Below are 18,442 nucleotides of genomic sequence, written 5' to 3'. Positions count from 1 at the left end.
GACTGTATGACGACTTATTATACACAGTAACTACCTTGTTCTGTGTGTATGACTGTATGACGACTTATTATACACAGTAACTACCTTGTTCTGTGTGTATGACTGTATGACGACTTATTATACACAGTAACTACCTTGTTCTGTGTGTATGACTGTATGACGACTTATTATACACAGTAACTACCTTGTTCTGTGTGTATGACTGTATGACGACTTATTATACACAGTAACTACCTTGTTCTGTGTGTATGACTGTATGACGACTTATTATACACAGTAACTACCTTGTTCTGTGTGTATGACTGTATGACGACTTATTATACACAGTAACTACCTTGTTCTGTGTGTATGACTGTATGACGACTTATTATACACAGTAACTACCTTGTTCTGTGTGTATGACTGTATGACGACTTATTATACACAGTAACTACCTTGTTCTGTGTGTATGACTGTATGACGACTTATTATACACAGTAACTACCTTGTTCTGTGTGTATGACTGTATGACGACTTATTATACACAGTAACTACCTTGTTCTGTGTGTATGACTGTATGACGACTTATTATACACAGTAACTACCTTGTTCTGTGTGTATGACTGTATGACGACTTATTATACACAGTAACTACCTTGTTCTGTGTGTATATATTGTTAGTTGAGACTGTGTTTGATGGGTAACAAATGTACATATTAAACGAGAGGAAGAAACATCACCTTGTTTGTATTCCATTAGGTGGGTAGTGAAGGCTTGGGACAGATCTTTGACCATCTCTTTACTTTCTGTAAGTAAATGGTTAACTTGTAATATACTAAAGCTATTAGCAAGGTTGACACAAAACTATATACAACAATTATATCAGGGATAAGTAAAACACAAGGAACAAACTGACTAGTAGTGACTTAACAGTCAGAAAACTTACTACAAGACGTTAAGCTGACCAATGGCACTCTTGTGTGGGAAAGTGACCAACTATTATGACGTGACTCTAGTGATAACATTAATAACCTACAGTATACTAAACCACAGCTCTAACATGTTACACATACAACAGTATTCCTTATGGGTCTTACATAACTTGGGGAACATTACCTTGTGTTGCTGCTGTCAGCCTTTTCAAGGTCTGCGACACATCTGCCAACAAATAGAACAAATAAAACAATATAATACTTTTTGAAGAATATATTAGTGTTTATTATGAGCCAGATAGTTGACCATTGAGGAGGAACAAATTAAACACGTGTTCATTGTGATGTTGTATTGTACAGTCTTGGGAGAACCTTTAATTAATAATCATCTTGCTATATAAAAACATTAACTATTATTATCTTATGAGAGGCACAAGAGCAAATAAACATTTGTACATAGGTTCATTTTGACCGAATCTTTATAAAAGTTTAATATAAACATTACCTTGTGCTGTATCCAGTTGGGTAAAGAAGGCCTGGCGCATCTCAGTGATAATCTCTGCAAGTAGATGGATAACAATGTTATGCTCTCGAGTACTGCTTTAATTTATTAACGCTATTAGCAAGAAGTTCACTATCAGCACGTTTCAAGATCTTAGAACAAGTTATATTCCAAAACATCCATCCCCTAAGCCCGTTCCTGCCACCACCAGTCATAAAACAACAGTTTCAACAAAACAAACTCCCTCTTCATACAGCACCAATAAACATTAGTCAACACAACAATAAACATAATAACAAATTTTATTTATTTTTCTCTGAAGTCACCAAGCTCAAGGCACAATAATGAATTATCTATCTCGCGCCCAAATCCTTCCAAACAGAGTCCCACCAGGGATCTGTACTCTTACCCACCCAGTTCAACATACTGATATAATAACTTTCCTCACTACCTAACTCAGATTACTCTCCTTCAACAACACCAACAATGACTCACTACATGCCCAACATACACTTAACTCATGTACTCACTACATGCCCAACATACACTTAACTCATGTACTCACTACATGCCCAACATACACTTAACTCATGTACTCACTACATGCCCAACATACACTTAACTCATGTACTCACTACATGCCCAACATACACTTAACTCATGTACTCACTACATGCCCAACATGAACTAAACTAATGTACTCACTACATGCCCAACATACACTTAACTCATGTACTCACTACATGCCCAACATACACTTAACTCATGTACTCACTACATGCCCAACATACACTTAACTCATGTACTCACTACATGCCCAACATACACTTAACTCATGTACTCACTACATGCCCAACATACACTTAACTCATGTACTCACTACATGCCCAACATAACAACTAATGTACTCACTACATGCCCAACATACACTAACTAATGTACTCACTACATGCCCAACATACACTTAACTCATGTACTCACTACATGCCCAACATACACTTAACTCATGTACTCACTACATGCCCAACATACATAACTCATGTACTCACTACATGCTATACACCTCATGTACTCACTGTTAGATGTTCTGGGTAATAATTTCTATAGAGAGAACACAAACACCTGTATAGTTTTGTAGGTTCGGTTTTACTGGATAAGAGTATGTACACAGAATTGAATAGCACTGCTCTAAGCAAGGTCCTGGTCAACTACCATAGACGACGTATGGCCAAGTGATACATTAGCAACCATACGTCGCCAGGCACATTAATTAAGCGTGTGGGATATGGTAATAACATTGCCACACGCTGCTAGCTAGGCTGAATAAATATAAATGGAGCACATACATAATATACATACATAATACATAATCCAGCATACATAATATACATACACTCACTACATGCCCAACATGAACTTAACTCATGTACTCACTACATGCCCAACATGAACTTAGCTCATGTACTCACTACATGCCCAACATACACTTAACTCATGTACTCACTACATGCCCAACATGAACTTAACTAATGTACTCATTACATGCCCAACATGAACTTAACTAATGTACTCACTACATGCCCAACATACACTTAACTAATGTACTCACTACATGCCCAACATGAACTAAACTCATGTACTCACTACATGCCCAACATGAACTTAATTAATGTACTCACTGCATGCCCAACATACACTTAACTAATGTACTCACTACATGCCCAACGTGAACTTAACTAATGTACTCTTTCATGCCCAACATAAGACTTAACTAATGTACTCTTTCACCCCAACATACACTGAATTCAATGTACTCACTACATGCCCATCATACACTTAACTAATATGCTCACTACGCGCAACATACACTTAACTAATGTGCCTCACTACATGCCCAACATAGACTAAACTCATGTACTCACTACATACTTATATGAACTTAACCAATGTACTCACCTCATGCCAACATACATAACTAATGTACTCACTACATGCCCCAACGCGTGAACTTAACTAATGTGCTGCTACATGCCCAACATGAACTTAACTAATGTTCACTCACTTTCATGCCCAACATACACTTAACTAATGTACTCACTACATGCCCATCATACACTTAACTAATGTACTCACTACATGCCCAACATGAACTTAACTAATGTACTCACTACATGCCCAACATGAACTTAACTAATGTACTCACAACATGCCCAACATACACTTAACTAATGTGCTCACTACATGCCCAACATACACTTAACTCATGTACTCACTACATGCCCAACATACACTTAACAAATGTACTCACTACATGCCCAACATACACTTAACTCATGTACTCACTACATGCCCAAAATGAACTTAACTAATGTACTCATTACATGCCCAAAATACACTTAACTTATGTACTCACTACATGCCCAACATGAACTTAACTCATGTACTCACTGCATGCCCAACATACACTTAACTCATGTACTCACTACATGCCCAACATACACTTAACTTATGTACTCACTACATGCCCAAAATGAACTTAACTAATGTACTCACTACATGCCCAACAACATGTACTCTCATGCCCAACATGAACAACTCATGTACTCACTACATGCCCCAACATACATAACCTGTGTACTCACTACATGCTTAGAAATGAACTTAACCCTAATGTACTCACTACATAGCTTATACACTTAACTCATGTACTCACTACATGCCCAACATGAACTTAACTAATGTACTCACTACATGCCCAACATACACTTAACTCATGTACTCACTACATGCCCAACATACACTTAACTTATGTACTCACTACATGCCCAACATGAACTTAACTCATGTACTCACTACATGCCCAACATACACTTAACTTATGTACTCACTACATGCCCAAAATGAACTTAACTTATGTACTCACTACATGCCCAACATGAACTTAACTCATGTACTCACTACATGCCCAACATACACTTAACTTATGTACTCACATACTTAACATACCTTAACTAATGTACTACTACATGCCCAACATAACTTTAACTATATGAACTTAACTAATGTACTCACTGCATGCCCAACATAACTTACATGTACTCTTTCATGCCCAACATGAACTTAACTCATGTACTCACTACATGCCCATACCTTAACTAATGTACTCACTACGCTGCCCAACATAACTTAACTCATGTACTCACATGCCCAAAATGAACTTAACAATGCACTCCTCATGCCCAACATGAACTTAACTTTTGTACTCACTACATGCCCAACATGAACTTAACTAATGCACTCACTACATGCCCAACATGAACTTAACTTATGTACTCACTACATGCCCAAAATGAACTTAACTAATGTACTCACTACATGCCCAACATACACTTAACTAATGTACTCACTACATGCCCAACATGAACTTAAATAATGTACTCACTACATACCCAACATGAACTTAACTTATGTACTCACTACATGCCCAACATGAACTTAACTAATGTACTCACTACGTGCCGAAAATGAACTTAACTAATGCACTCACTACATGCCCAACATACACTTAACTCATGTACTCACTATATGCCCAACATGAAATTAACTAATGTACTCACTACGTGCCGAAAATGAACTTAACTAATGCACTCACTACATGCCCAACATACACTTAACTCATGTACTCACTATATGCCCAACATGAAATTAACTAATGTACTCACTACATTCATTTAACTCATATACTCACTAATACACTCAACTCATGTACTCACGATATACACTCAACTCATGTACTCACTAATACACTCAACTCATGTACTCACTATATACACTCAACTCATGTACTCACTACATACACTCAACTCATGTACTCACTATATACACTCAACTCATGTACTCACTACATACACTCAACTCATGTACTCACTACATACACTCAACTCATGTACTCACTAAAGCACTCAACTCATGTACTCACTACATACACTCAACTAATGTATTCACTACATACACTCAGCCTCTGTACTCACTACATACAATCAACTCACGTACTCACTACATGCCCAACATACTTTCTCAACTCATGTACTCACTACATACACTTAACTCATGTACTCACTACATACGCTCAACTCATGTACTCACTACATGCCCAGCATACACTTAGCTAATGTACTCACTACATACACTCAACTCATGTACTAACTACATACACTTAACTCATGTACTCACTACATTCACTCAACTCATGTACTCACATCATACACTCAACTCATGTGCTCACTACATACACTCAACTCATGTACTCACTACATACACTCAACTCATGTACTCACTACATACACTCAGCTCATGTACTCACTGCATACACTCAACTCATGTACTCACTACATACACTCAACTCATGTACTCACTACATACACTCAACTCATGTACTCATTTCATACACTCAACTCATGTGCTCACTACATACACTCAACTCATGTACTCACTACATACACTCAGTTCATGTACTCACTGCATACACTCAACTCATGTACTCACTACATACACTCAACTCATGTACTCACTACATACATTCAATTCATGTACTCACTACATACACTCAACTCATGTACTCACTGCATACATTCAACTCATGTACTCACTACATGCCCAACATACTTTCTGAACTCATGTACTTACTACATACACTCAACTCATGTACTCACTACATACACTCAACTCATGTACTCACTACATGCCCAGCATACACTGAGCTAATGTACTCTTCAACTCATGTACTTACATACACTCATGTCACTCATGTACTCACTGCATACACTCAACTCATGTACTCACTACATACACTCAGCTTATGTACTCACTGCATACACTCAACTCATGTACTCACTACATACACTCAGCTCATGTACTCACTACATACACTCAACTCATGTACTCACTACATACACTCAACTCATGCACTCATACATACACTCAACTCATGTACTCACTACATATTCTCAATTCATGTACTCACTACATACACTCAACTCATGTACTCACTTCATACACTCAACTCATGTACTCACTTCAGCTCATGTGCTACACATTCACTCACTCATGTGCTCACTACATACACTCAACTCAGGTACCCACTACATACACTCAGATCATGTACTCACTACATACACTCAACTCATGTACTCACTACATTCACTCAACTCATGTACTCACTTCATACACTCAACTCATATGCTCACTACATACACTCAACTCATGTACTCACTACATTCACTCAACTCATGTACTCACTTCATACACTCAACTCATGTACTTACTACATACACTCAACTCATGTACTCACTGCATACACTCAACTCATGTACTCACTACATACACTCAACTCATGTACTCACTACATTCACTTAACTCATGTACTCATTTCATACACTCAACTCATGTACTCACTACATACACTTAACTCATATACTCATTTCATACACTCAACTCATGTACTCACTACATGCACTCAACTCATGTACTCACTACATATACTCAACTCATGTACTCACTACATGCCCAGCATAAACTTAGCTAATGTATTCACTACATACATTCAACTCATGAACTCACTACATACACTCAACTCATGTACTCACTACATACACTCAACTTATGTACTCACTACATACACTCAACTCATGTACTCACTACATACACTCAACTTATGTACTCATTTCATACACTCAACTCATGTACTCATAAACATACACTCAACGCATGTACTCACTACATACACTCAACTTATGTACTCATTTCATACATTCAACTGATGTACTCACTACATACACTCAACTCATGTACTCATTTCATACACTAAACTCATGTACTCACTGCATACACTCAACTTATGTACTCATTTCATACACTCAACTAATGTACTCATTACATACACTCAACGCATGTACTCACTACATACACTCAACGCATGTACTCACTACATACACTCAACTTATGTACTCATTTCATACATTCAACTGATGTACTCACTACATACACTCTACTCATGTACTCATTTCATACATTCAAATGATGTACTCACTACATACACTCAACTCATGTACTCACTGCATACACTCAACTCATGTACTCACTACATACACTCAACTCATGTACTCACTACATTCACTTAACTCATGTACTCATTTCATACACTCAACTCATGTACTCACTACATACACTTAACTCATAAACTCATTTCATACACTCAACTCATGTACTCACTACATACACTCAACTCATGTACTCACTACATATACTCAACTCATGTACTCACTACATACACTCTACTCATGTACTCATTTCATACATTCAAATGATGTACTCACTACATACACTCAACTCATGCACTCACTACATTCAATCAACTCATGTACTCACTTCATACACTCAACTCATGTGTTCACTACATACACTCAACTCATGTACTCACTACATACACTCAACTCATGTACTCACTACATACACTCAACTCTTGTACTCACTACATACACTCAGCTCATGTACTCACTACATATACTCAACTCATGTACTCACTACATGCCCAGCATAAACTTAGCTAATGTATTCACTACATACATTCAACTCATGAACTCACTACATACTCTCAACTCATGTACTCACTACATACACTCAACTTATGTACTCACTACATACACTCAACTCATGTACTCATTTCATACACTCAACTCATGTACTCACTGCATACACTCAACTTATGTACTCATTTCATACACTCAACACATGTACTCATTACATACACTCAACGCATGTACTCACTACATACACTCAACGCATGTACTCACTACATACACTCAACTTATGTACTCATTTCATACATTCAACTGATGTACTCACTACATACACTCTACTCATGTACTCATTTCATACATTCAAATGATGTACTCACTACATACACTCAACTCATGTACTCACTACATACACTCAACTCATGTACTCACTACATACACTCAACTCATGTACTAACTACATACACCCAACTCATGTACTCACTACATACACTCAACTCATTTACTCACTACATACGCTCAACTCATGTTCTCACTACATACACTTAACTAATGTACTCACTACATACACTCGACTTATGTACTCATTTCATACACTCAACTCATGTACTCATTACATACACTCAACGCATGTACTCACTACATACACTTAACTCATGTACTCACTACATACACTCAACTCATGTACTCACTACATACACTCAACTCATGTACTCACTACATACACTTAACTCGTGTACTCATTTCATACACTCAACTCATGTACCCATTTCATACACTCATATCATGTATTCACTGCATACACTCAACTCATGTACTCACTACATACACTCTTCTCACGTACTTATTTCATACATTCAACTGATGTACTCACTACATACACTCAACTCATGTACTCACTACATACACTCAACTCATGTACTCACTACATACACTCAATTCATGTACTCACTACATACACTCAACTCTTGTACTCATTTCATACACTCTACTCATGTACTCATTTCATACATTCAACTGATGTACTCACTACATACACTCAACTTATGTACTCATTTCATACATTCAACTGATGTACTCACTACATAAACTCAACTGATGTACTCACTACATAAACTCAACTCATGTACTCACTACATACACTCTACTCATGTACTCACTACATAAACTCAACTTATGTACTCACTAGTTACACTCAACTCATGTACTCATTTCATACACTCATCTCATGTACTCACTACATACACTCAACTCATGTGCTCACTACATACACTCAACTCATATACTTACTACATACATTCAACTCATGTACTTACTACATACACTCAACTCATGTACTCACTACATACACTCAACTCATTTACTCACTACATACACTCAACTCATGTACTCACTACATACACTCAACTCATGTACTCACTACATACACTCAACTCATGCTACATACACACTCAACTTGTGCTCATTTGTACCTCCTTTCATGGACTCACTACATACACTCAACTCATGTACTCACTACAAACACTTAACTCATGTACTCATTTCATACACTCAATTCATGTACACATTTCATACACTCTACTCATGTACCCATTTCATACACTCATATCATGTACTCACTGCATACACTCAACTCATGTACTCACTACATACACTTTACTCATGTACTCATTTCATACATTCAACTCATGTACTCACTACATACACTCAACTCATGTACTCATTTCATACACTCAACTCATGTACTCACTACATACACTCAACTCATGTACTCACTACATACACTCAACTCATGTACTAACTACATACACTCAACTCATGTACTCACTACATACACTCAACTCATATACTCACTACATACACTCAACTTATGTACTCATTTCATACACTCAACTCATGTACTCTCTACATACACTCAACTCATGTTCTCACTACATACACTCAACTCATATACCTCACACATACTCTCTGCTCATGCCACTACACACTCAGCTTATGTACTCATTTCACACTCAGCTCATGTACTCTTTCATACACTCAGCTTATGTGCTCATTTCATACACTCAACTCGCTTACTCACTACATACACTCCCAACTCATGTGCTCACTACATGCACTCAACTCATGTACTCATTTCATACATTCAACTCATGTACTCACTACATACACTCAACTTATATACTCACTACATACACTCAACCCATGTACTCACTACATACACTCAACTCATGTACTCACTACATACACTCAACTCATGTACTCATTTCATACATTCAACTCATGTACTCACTACATAAACTCAACTCATGTACTCACTACATCCACTCAACTCATGTACTCTTTTCATACACTCAACTCATGTAATCACTACATACACTTAACTCATGTACTCACTACATACACTCAATTCATGTACTCATTTCATACACTCATATCATGTACTCACTACATACACTCAACTCAAGTACTCACTACATACACTCAACTCATGTACTCACTACATACACTCAACTCATGTACCCATTTCTTTGCCTCTGTATCATGCTCACTACATACACTCAGCTCATGTACTCCAACTCATATACTCACTACATACACTCAATTCATGTACTCACTACATACACTCAACTCATGTACTCACTACATACACTCAACTTATGTACTCACTACATACACTCAACTCATGTACTCATTTCATACACTCATATCATGTACTCACCACATACACTCAACTCATGTACTCACTACATACACTCAATTCATCTACTCACTACATACCCTCAACTCATGTACTCACTACATACACTTAACTCATGTACTCACTACATACACTCAACTTATGTTCTCATTTCATACACTCAACTCATGTACTCATTACATACACTCAACGCATGCACTCACTACATATACTCAACTCATGTATTCACTACATACACTCAACTCATGTACTCACTACATACACTCAACTCATGTACTCACTACATACACTCAACTCATGTACTCACTACATACACTCAACTCATGTACTCACTACATATACTCAACTCATGTACTCACTACATACACTCAACTTATGTACTCATTTCATAGACTCAACTCATGTACTTACTACACACACTCAACTCATGTACTCACTACATATACTCAACTTATGTACTCATTTCATACACTCAACTCATGTACTCATTACATACACTTAACGCATGTAATCACTACATACACTTAACTCATGTACTCACTACATACACTCAACTCATGTACTCACTACATACACTCAAGTCATGTACTCACTACATACACTCAACTCATGTACTTACTACATACACTCAACTCATGTACTCACTACATACACTCAATTCATGTACTCACTACATACACTCAACTCATGTACTTACTACATACACTCAACTCATGTACTCACTACATACACTCAACTCATGTACTCACTACATACACTCAACTCATGTATTCACTACATACACTCAACTTATGTACTCATTTCATACACTCAACTCATGGACTCACTACATACACTCAACTCATGTACTCACTACAAACACTTAACTCATGTACTCATTTCATACACTCAACTCATGTACTCATTTCATACACTCTACTCATGTACCCATTTCATACACTCATATCATGTACTCACTGCATACACTCAACTCATGTACTCACTACATACACTTTACTCATGTACTCATTTCATACATTCAACTGATGTACTCACTACATACACTCAACTCATGTACTCATTTCATACACTCAACTCATGTACTCACTACATACACTCAACTCATGTACTCACTACATACACTCAACTCATGTACTAACTACATACACTCAACTCATGTACTCACTACATACACTCAGCTCATATACTCACTACATACACTCAACTTATGTACTCATTTCATACACTCAACTCATGTACTCTCTACATACACTCAACTCATGTTCTCACTACATACACTCAACTCATATACTCACTACATACTCTCAACTCATGTACTCACTACATACACTCAACTTATGTACTCATTTCATACACTCAACTCATGTACTCACTACATACACTCAACTTATGTACTCATTTCATACACTCAACTCATGTACTCACTACATACACTCAACTCATGTACTCACTACATACACTTAACTCTTGTACTCATTTCATACACTCAACTCATGTACTCATTTCATACACTCAACTCATGTACCCATTTCATACTCTCTCTCAGCTCGCCAGACTCACTACACTCCAGCTCATGGACAGCACCACAAACTCAATTCATGTACTCACTACATACACTCAACTCATGTACTCACTACATACACTCAACGCATGTACTCACTACATACACTCAACTTATGTACTCATTTCATACACTCAACTCATGTACTCATTACATACACCCAACGCATGCACTCACTACATACACTCAACTGATGTACTCACTACATAAACTCAACTCATGCACTCACTACATACACTCTACTCATGTACTCATTTCATACACTCAACTCATGTACCCATTTCATACACTCATATCATGTACTCACTACATACACTCAACTCATGTATTCATTTCATACACTCATCTCATGTACTCACTACACACACTCAACTCATGTACTCACTACATAAACTCAACTCATATACTCACTACATACACTCAATTCATGTACTCACTACATACACTCAACTCATGTACTCACTACATACACTCAACTTATGTACTCACTACATACACTCAACTCATGTACTCATTTCATACACTCATATCATGTACTCACCACATACACTCAACTCATGTACTCACTACATACACTCAATTCATCTACTCACTACATACCCTCAACTCATGTACTCACTACATACACTTAACTCATGTACTCACTACATACACTCAACTTATGTTCTCATTTCATACACTCAACTCATGTACTCATTACATACACTCAACGCATGCACTCACTACATACACTTAACTCATGTACTCACTACATACACTCAACTCATGTACTCACTACATACACTCAACTCATGTACTCACTACATACACTCAACTTATGTACTCATTTCATACACTCATATCATGTACTCACTACATACACTCAACTCATGTACTCACTACATACACTCAACTCATGTACTAACTACATACACTCAACTCATGTACTCACTACATATACTCAACTCATGTACTCACTACATACACTCAACTTATGTACTCATTTCATAGACTCAACTCATGTACTTACTACACACACTCAACTCATGTACTCACTACATATACTCAACTTATGTACTCATTTCATACACTCAACTCATGTACTCATTACATACACTTAACTCATGTAATCACTACATACACTTAACTCATGTACTCACTACATACACTCAACTCATGTACTCACTACATACACTCAACTCATGTACTCACTACATACACTCAATTCATGTACTCACTACATACACTCAACTCATGTACTTACTACATACACTCAACTCATGTACTCACTACATACACTCAACTCATGTACTCACTACATACACTCAACTCATGTATTCACTACATACACTCAACTTATGTACTCATTTCATACACTCAACTCATGGACTCACTACATACACTCAACTCATGTACTCACTACAAACACTTAACTCATGTACTCATTTCATACACTCAACTCATGTACTCATTTCATACACTCTACTCATGTACCCATTTCATACACTCATATCATGTACTCACTGCATACACTCAACTCATGTACTCACTACATACACTTTACTCATGTACTCATTTCATACATTCAACTGATGTACTCACTACATACACTCAACTCATGTACTCATTTCATACACTCAACTCATGTACTCACTACATACACTCAACTCATGTACTCACTACATACACTCAACTCATGTACTAACTACATACACTCAACTCATGTACTCACTACATACACTCAACTCATATACTCACTACATACACTCAACTTATGTACTCATTTCATACACTCAACTCATGTACTCTCTACATACACTCAACTCATGTTCTCACTACATACACTCAACTCATATACTCACTACATACTCTCAACTCATGTACTCACTACATACACTCAACTTATGTACTCATTTCATACACTCAACTCATGTACTCACTACATACACTCAACTTATGTACTCATTTCATACACTCAACTCATGTACTTACTACATACACTCAACTCATGTACTCACTACATACACTTAACTCTTGTACTCATTTCATACACTCAACTCATGTACTCATTTCATACACTCAACTCATGTACCCATTTCATACACTCATATCAAGTACTCACTACATACACTCAACTCATGAACTCACTACATACACTCAACTCATGAACTAACTACATAAACTCAATTCATGTACTCACTACATACACTCAACTCATGTACTCACTACATACACTCAACGCATGTACTCACTACATACACTCAACTTATGTACTCATTTCATACACTCAACTCATGTACTCATTACATACACCCAACGCATGCACTCACTACATACACTCAACTGATGTACTCACTACATAAACTCAACTCATGCACTCACTACATACACTCTACTCATGTACTCATTTCATACACTCAACTCATGTACCCATTTCATACACTCATATCATGTACTCACTACATACACTCAACTCATGTATTCATTTCATACACTCATCTCATGTACTCACTACACACACTCAACTCATGTACTCACTACATAAACTCAACTCATATACTCACTACATACACTCAATTCATGTACTAACTACATACACTCAACTCATGTACTCACTACATGCACTCAACTTATGTACTCACTACATACACTCAACTCATGTACTCATTTCATACACTCATATCATGTACTCACTACATACACTCAACTCATGTACTCACTACATACACTCAATTCATCTACTCACTACATACCCTCAACTCATGTACTTACTACACACACTCAACTCATGTACTCACTACATATACTCAACTTATGTACTCATTTCATACACTCAACTCATGTACTCATTACATACACTTAACGCATGTAATCACTACATACACTTAACTCATGTACTCACTACATACACTCAACTCATGTACTCACTACATACACTCAAGTCATGTACTCACTACATACACTCAACTCATGTACTTACTACATACACTCAACTCATGTACTCACTACATACACTCAATTCATGTACTCACTACATACACTCAACTCATGTACTTACTACATACACTCAACTCATGTACTCACTACATACACTCAACTCATGTACTCACTACATACACTCAATTCATGTACTTACTACATACACTCAACTCATGTACTCACTACATACACTCAACTCATGTACTGAGTACATGAGTTGAGTGTATGTGAGTACTGTACTCACTTCATACACTCAACTCATGTACTTACTACATACACTCAACTCATGTACTCACTACATACACTCAACTCATGTACTCACTACATACACTTAAGTCATGTACTCACTACATACACTCAACTCATGTACTTACTACATACACTCAACTCATGTACTCACTACATACACTCAATTCATGTACTCACTACATACACTCAACTCATGTACTTACTACATACACTCAATTCATGTACTCACTACATACACTCAACTCATGTACTCACTACATACACTCAACTCATGTACTCACTACATACACTCAACTCATGTACTCACTACATACACTCAACTCATGCACTCACTACATACACTCAACTCATGTACTCACTATATACACTCAACTCATGTACTCACTACATACACTCAACTCATGTAGTTACTACATACACTCAACTCATGTAGTTACTACATACACTTAATTCATGTACTCACTACATACACTCAACTCATGTACTCTTTTCATACATTCAACTCATGTACTCATTTCATACATTCAACTCGTGTACTCACTACATACACTCAACTCATGTACTCACTACATACAATCAACTCATGTACTCATTTCATACATTCAACTCATGTACTCACTACATGCTCAGTGTACAGTCAGTTGTTCATCATGGGTGGTAATGAGCGGTGGTTGTCACCCAGTACCTCAGGTTTATCACCCTAAGCCCTACTAGAGGCAGTTCACTGGTAGTATACTGTAGTTTTACTCACTTTAAAATAACCCACAACATACACTTAACACAATCACAAAACTATCAAAATGGATCGGTCTGATGACTTTCAAAACGAACACTGTTACTCCTGTTATCTCAGTAGGTTTGTCAAAATCCTTAGTCTGTTGTGTCATATTGTCTAACACTATATTTTTATTGTGTGTACATGGTATGATTCTACCTCTTACAGTAAATAATTACTTGCTTGTATATTACCGTTAAAGACTTCCTGGCTCTCCAGCACATGGTTTAACATTTTCCAATCATCTGAAAGTAGAGAAAAAGTTGTTGTAAACATTGATATATATGCACTAAGTAATTGTCTGGGAGTTCACAGTCAGGGCGAAAGATACTTGGATAGGTTCACATTTTATAAATAAAAAAGTAAAAACAATAAGTTAAAGTCCAATGTTATACAGACAAGATGAAGCAAACAGGGAGTTGGGGTTGGCTGTTCTCTAAGTTACAAGTGATCCTCTTTCAACGTGGGTCAGGGTACAATTGTCCTGACTGGCTGGTGTCACACCTCAGCTGACAGTTTAGACAACATATCCACATAACGTAGAGGACAGTCCAACAATTAACGAAAAAAAAACATACAGAGGTGATCACATCGTACATTTCAGAATATAATGACTCCTTACAATATAATAATACAATACTCACATAATACACAACTGCTGGTAGGTAGTAGGTAGTAGGCAGCTACCAAACAGGGAGGTACTACCGCCTGGGAAGATATTGGAAGCATAATGTGTTGTCTAATGGTAGACCTTGCTGCTATATGGCATCACGAAAATTGTGACCAAGTCCCAGGTTGCTGATCTATCTTTCTGCCTCATTTACACACAATTGCAGGGTCTCAACTGTCTCTCTTACTATTGACAACACCACAACTAAAACCTTACTCATTCTTGATCTGTTTTATTCATTCTATTTTATTCTCCTATGTCAGTTGATATTAATACTGAAGCGGGGCCTTCTCGGATGGGTCCCACTGGTCGGGAAGGTTGTGGACCCCAGGGCCGACCTGATCATCAAGCTACTGGGGCCTCAACTGACGCCACTACGGTTGCTGGAGGATCGGCTTTTTTCACGCTTCATTTCTCCAACATTCGCGGACTGAGATCCAATTTTTCTTCTGTGGAGCACCATCTATTAATCTCTTCCCCCGATCTCCGAACTTCAACTGACCAAAGCAGCTTCACCCAAACATTTTCAAGTCTCCAACTACAACCTTTATACCTACTTCCGTTCTAAGGGAGGTGTATGCGCCTACTGCAATACACGTACACCTATAGCCCGACTCACGGATCTTGAATCTCCCCTTTATGATGTCATCTGGCTCAAAATATCTCTACCTACTATGACTATTTTTCTTTGTTTCCTGTACTGTTCTCCCAACTCTACCAACTATTTCGAACTCTTTGACTATCTCACTTCTTGCCATGAGTCGTTGCTATCCACACATCCCAACACCGAGATCCTCTACCTAGGGGATTTCAATGTACATCACAAAGAGTGGCTTGGCTCTGCAAGGGATGACCCAGGTGGAGCTGAGGCACTCTCTTTTTCCTTACTTAATGATTTGGAACAAATAATCAAACACCCTACACGCGTTCCTGATCGACACGATCAACTTGCTAACATTCTTGATCTTTGTTTTACCTCTAACCCCTCACACTATTCATACTCAATTTTTGCCCCCTTAGGGTCTTCTGATCACAACCTTATTTCTATTAAATCAAACTGGGCACGACCACCTCCCCCACCCTCTCTAAACGTCAACTATGGCACTATCGGAGGGCAAGCTGGCAATCCTTGCGAGAATTCTTCACCGACTTTCCTTGGGATGAATGTTGCTTTTCCACTCGGGATGCCTCAGCATGTGCTGACAGCATTGCTGGGGGTTATACAGGGCGGTATGAGTGCATTTATCCCACCTTCTACCAAAACTTTCACATTACAATCATGGTTTGATCGCTCCTGCTCTCTTGCTTGCAGGGTGAGAGATAGGGCATATCGAGCTATGAAACTATCTCCTTCTCCTATTACCCACACCTCTTTCATTACTTCTAGGAATCGTTGTTAGGCTATTCTTCGTAGGGCCAAGCGGAATTTTATTAAAAGAAAGACTGCTGTCCTGACTAATTCTTCCTCTCGTAAATCCTTCTGGTCCTTAGCTAAAAACATCTGTAACAACTTCTGCACGCTTTCTTTTCCTCCCCTCTTCCG

General features: G+C 37.6%; 1 long non-coding RNA gene across 1 annotated transcript; it reads right to left on the bottom strand.

Moving 5' to 3' along the window:
- Positions 1–719: 719 nt before the first annotated feature.
- On the bottom strand, positions 720–16,479 carry LOC121878035. Its single transcript, XR_006091089.1, has 4 exons — positions 16,424–16,479; positions 1,417–1,470; positions 1,096–1,137; positions 720–785 (listed from the first exon to the last, which is right to left on the bottom strand). It is a non-coding gene; the product is annotated as an uncharacterized LOC121878035 (long non-coding RNA).
- Between the last annotated feature and the right edge of the window lie 1,963 nt (positions 16,480–18,442).

The sequence above is a fragment of the Homarus americanus genome, unplaced genomic scaffold (assembly GCF_018991925.1).
Source record: "Homarus americanus isolate GMGI-L3 unplaced genomic scaffold, GMGI_Hamer_2.0 scaffold12882, whole genome shotgun sequence".
NCBI classification, from domain to species: Eukaryota; Metazoa; Arthropoda; class Malacostraca; order Decapoda; family Nephropidae; genus Homarus; species Homarus americanus.
This window is presented reverse-complemented; position numbering and strand designations above follow the sequence as displayed.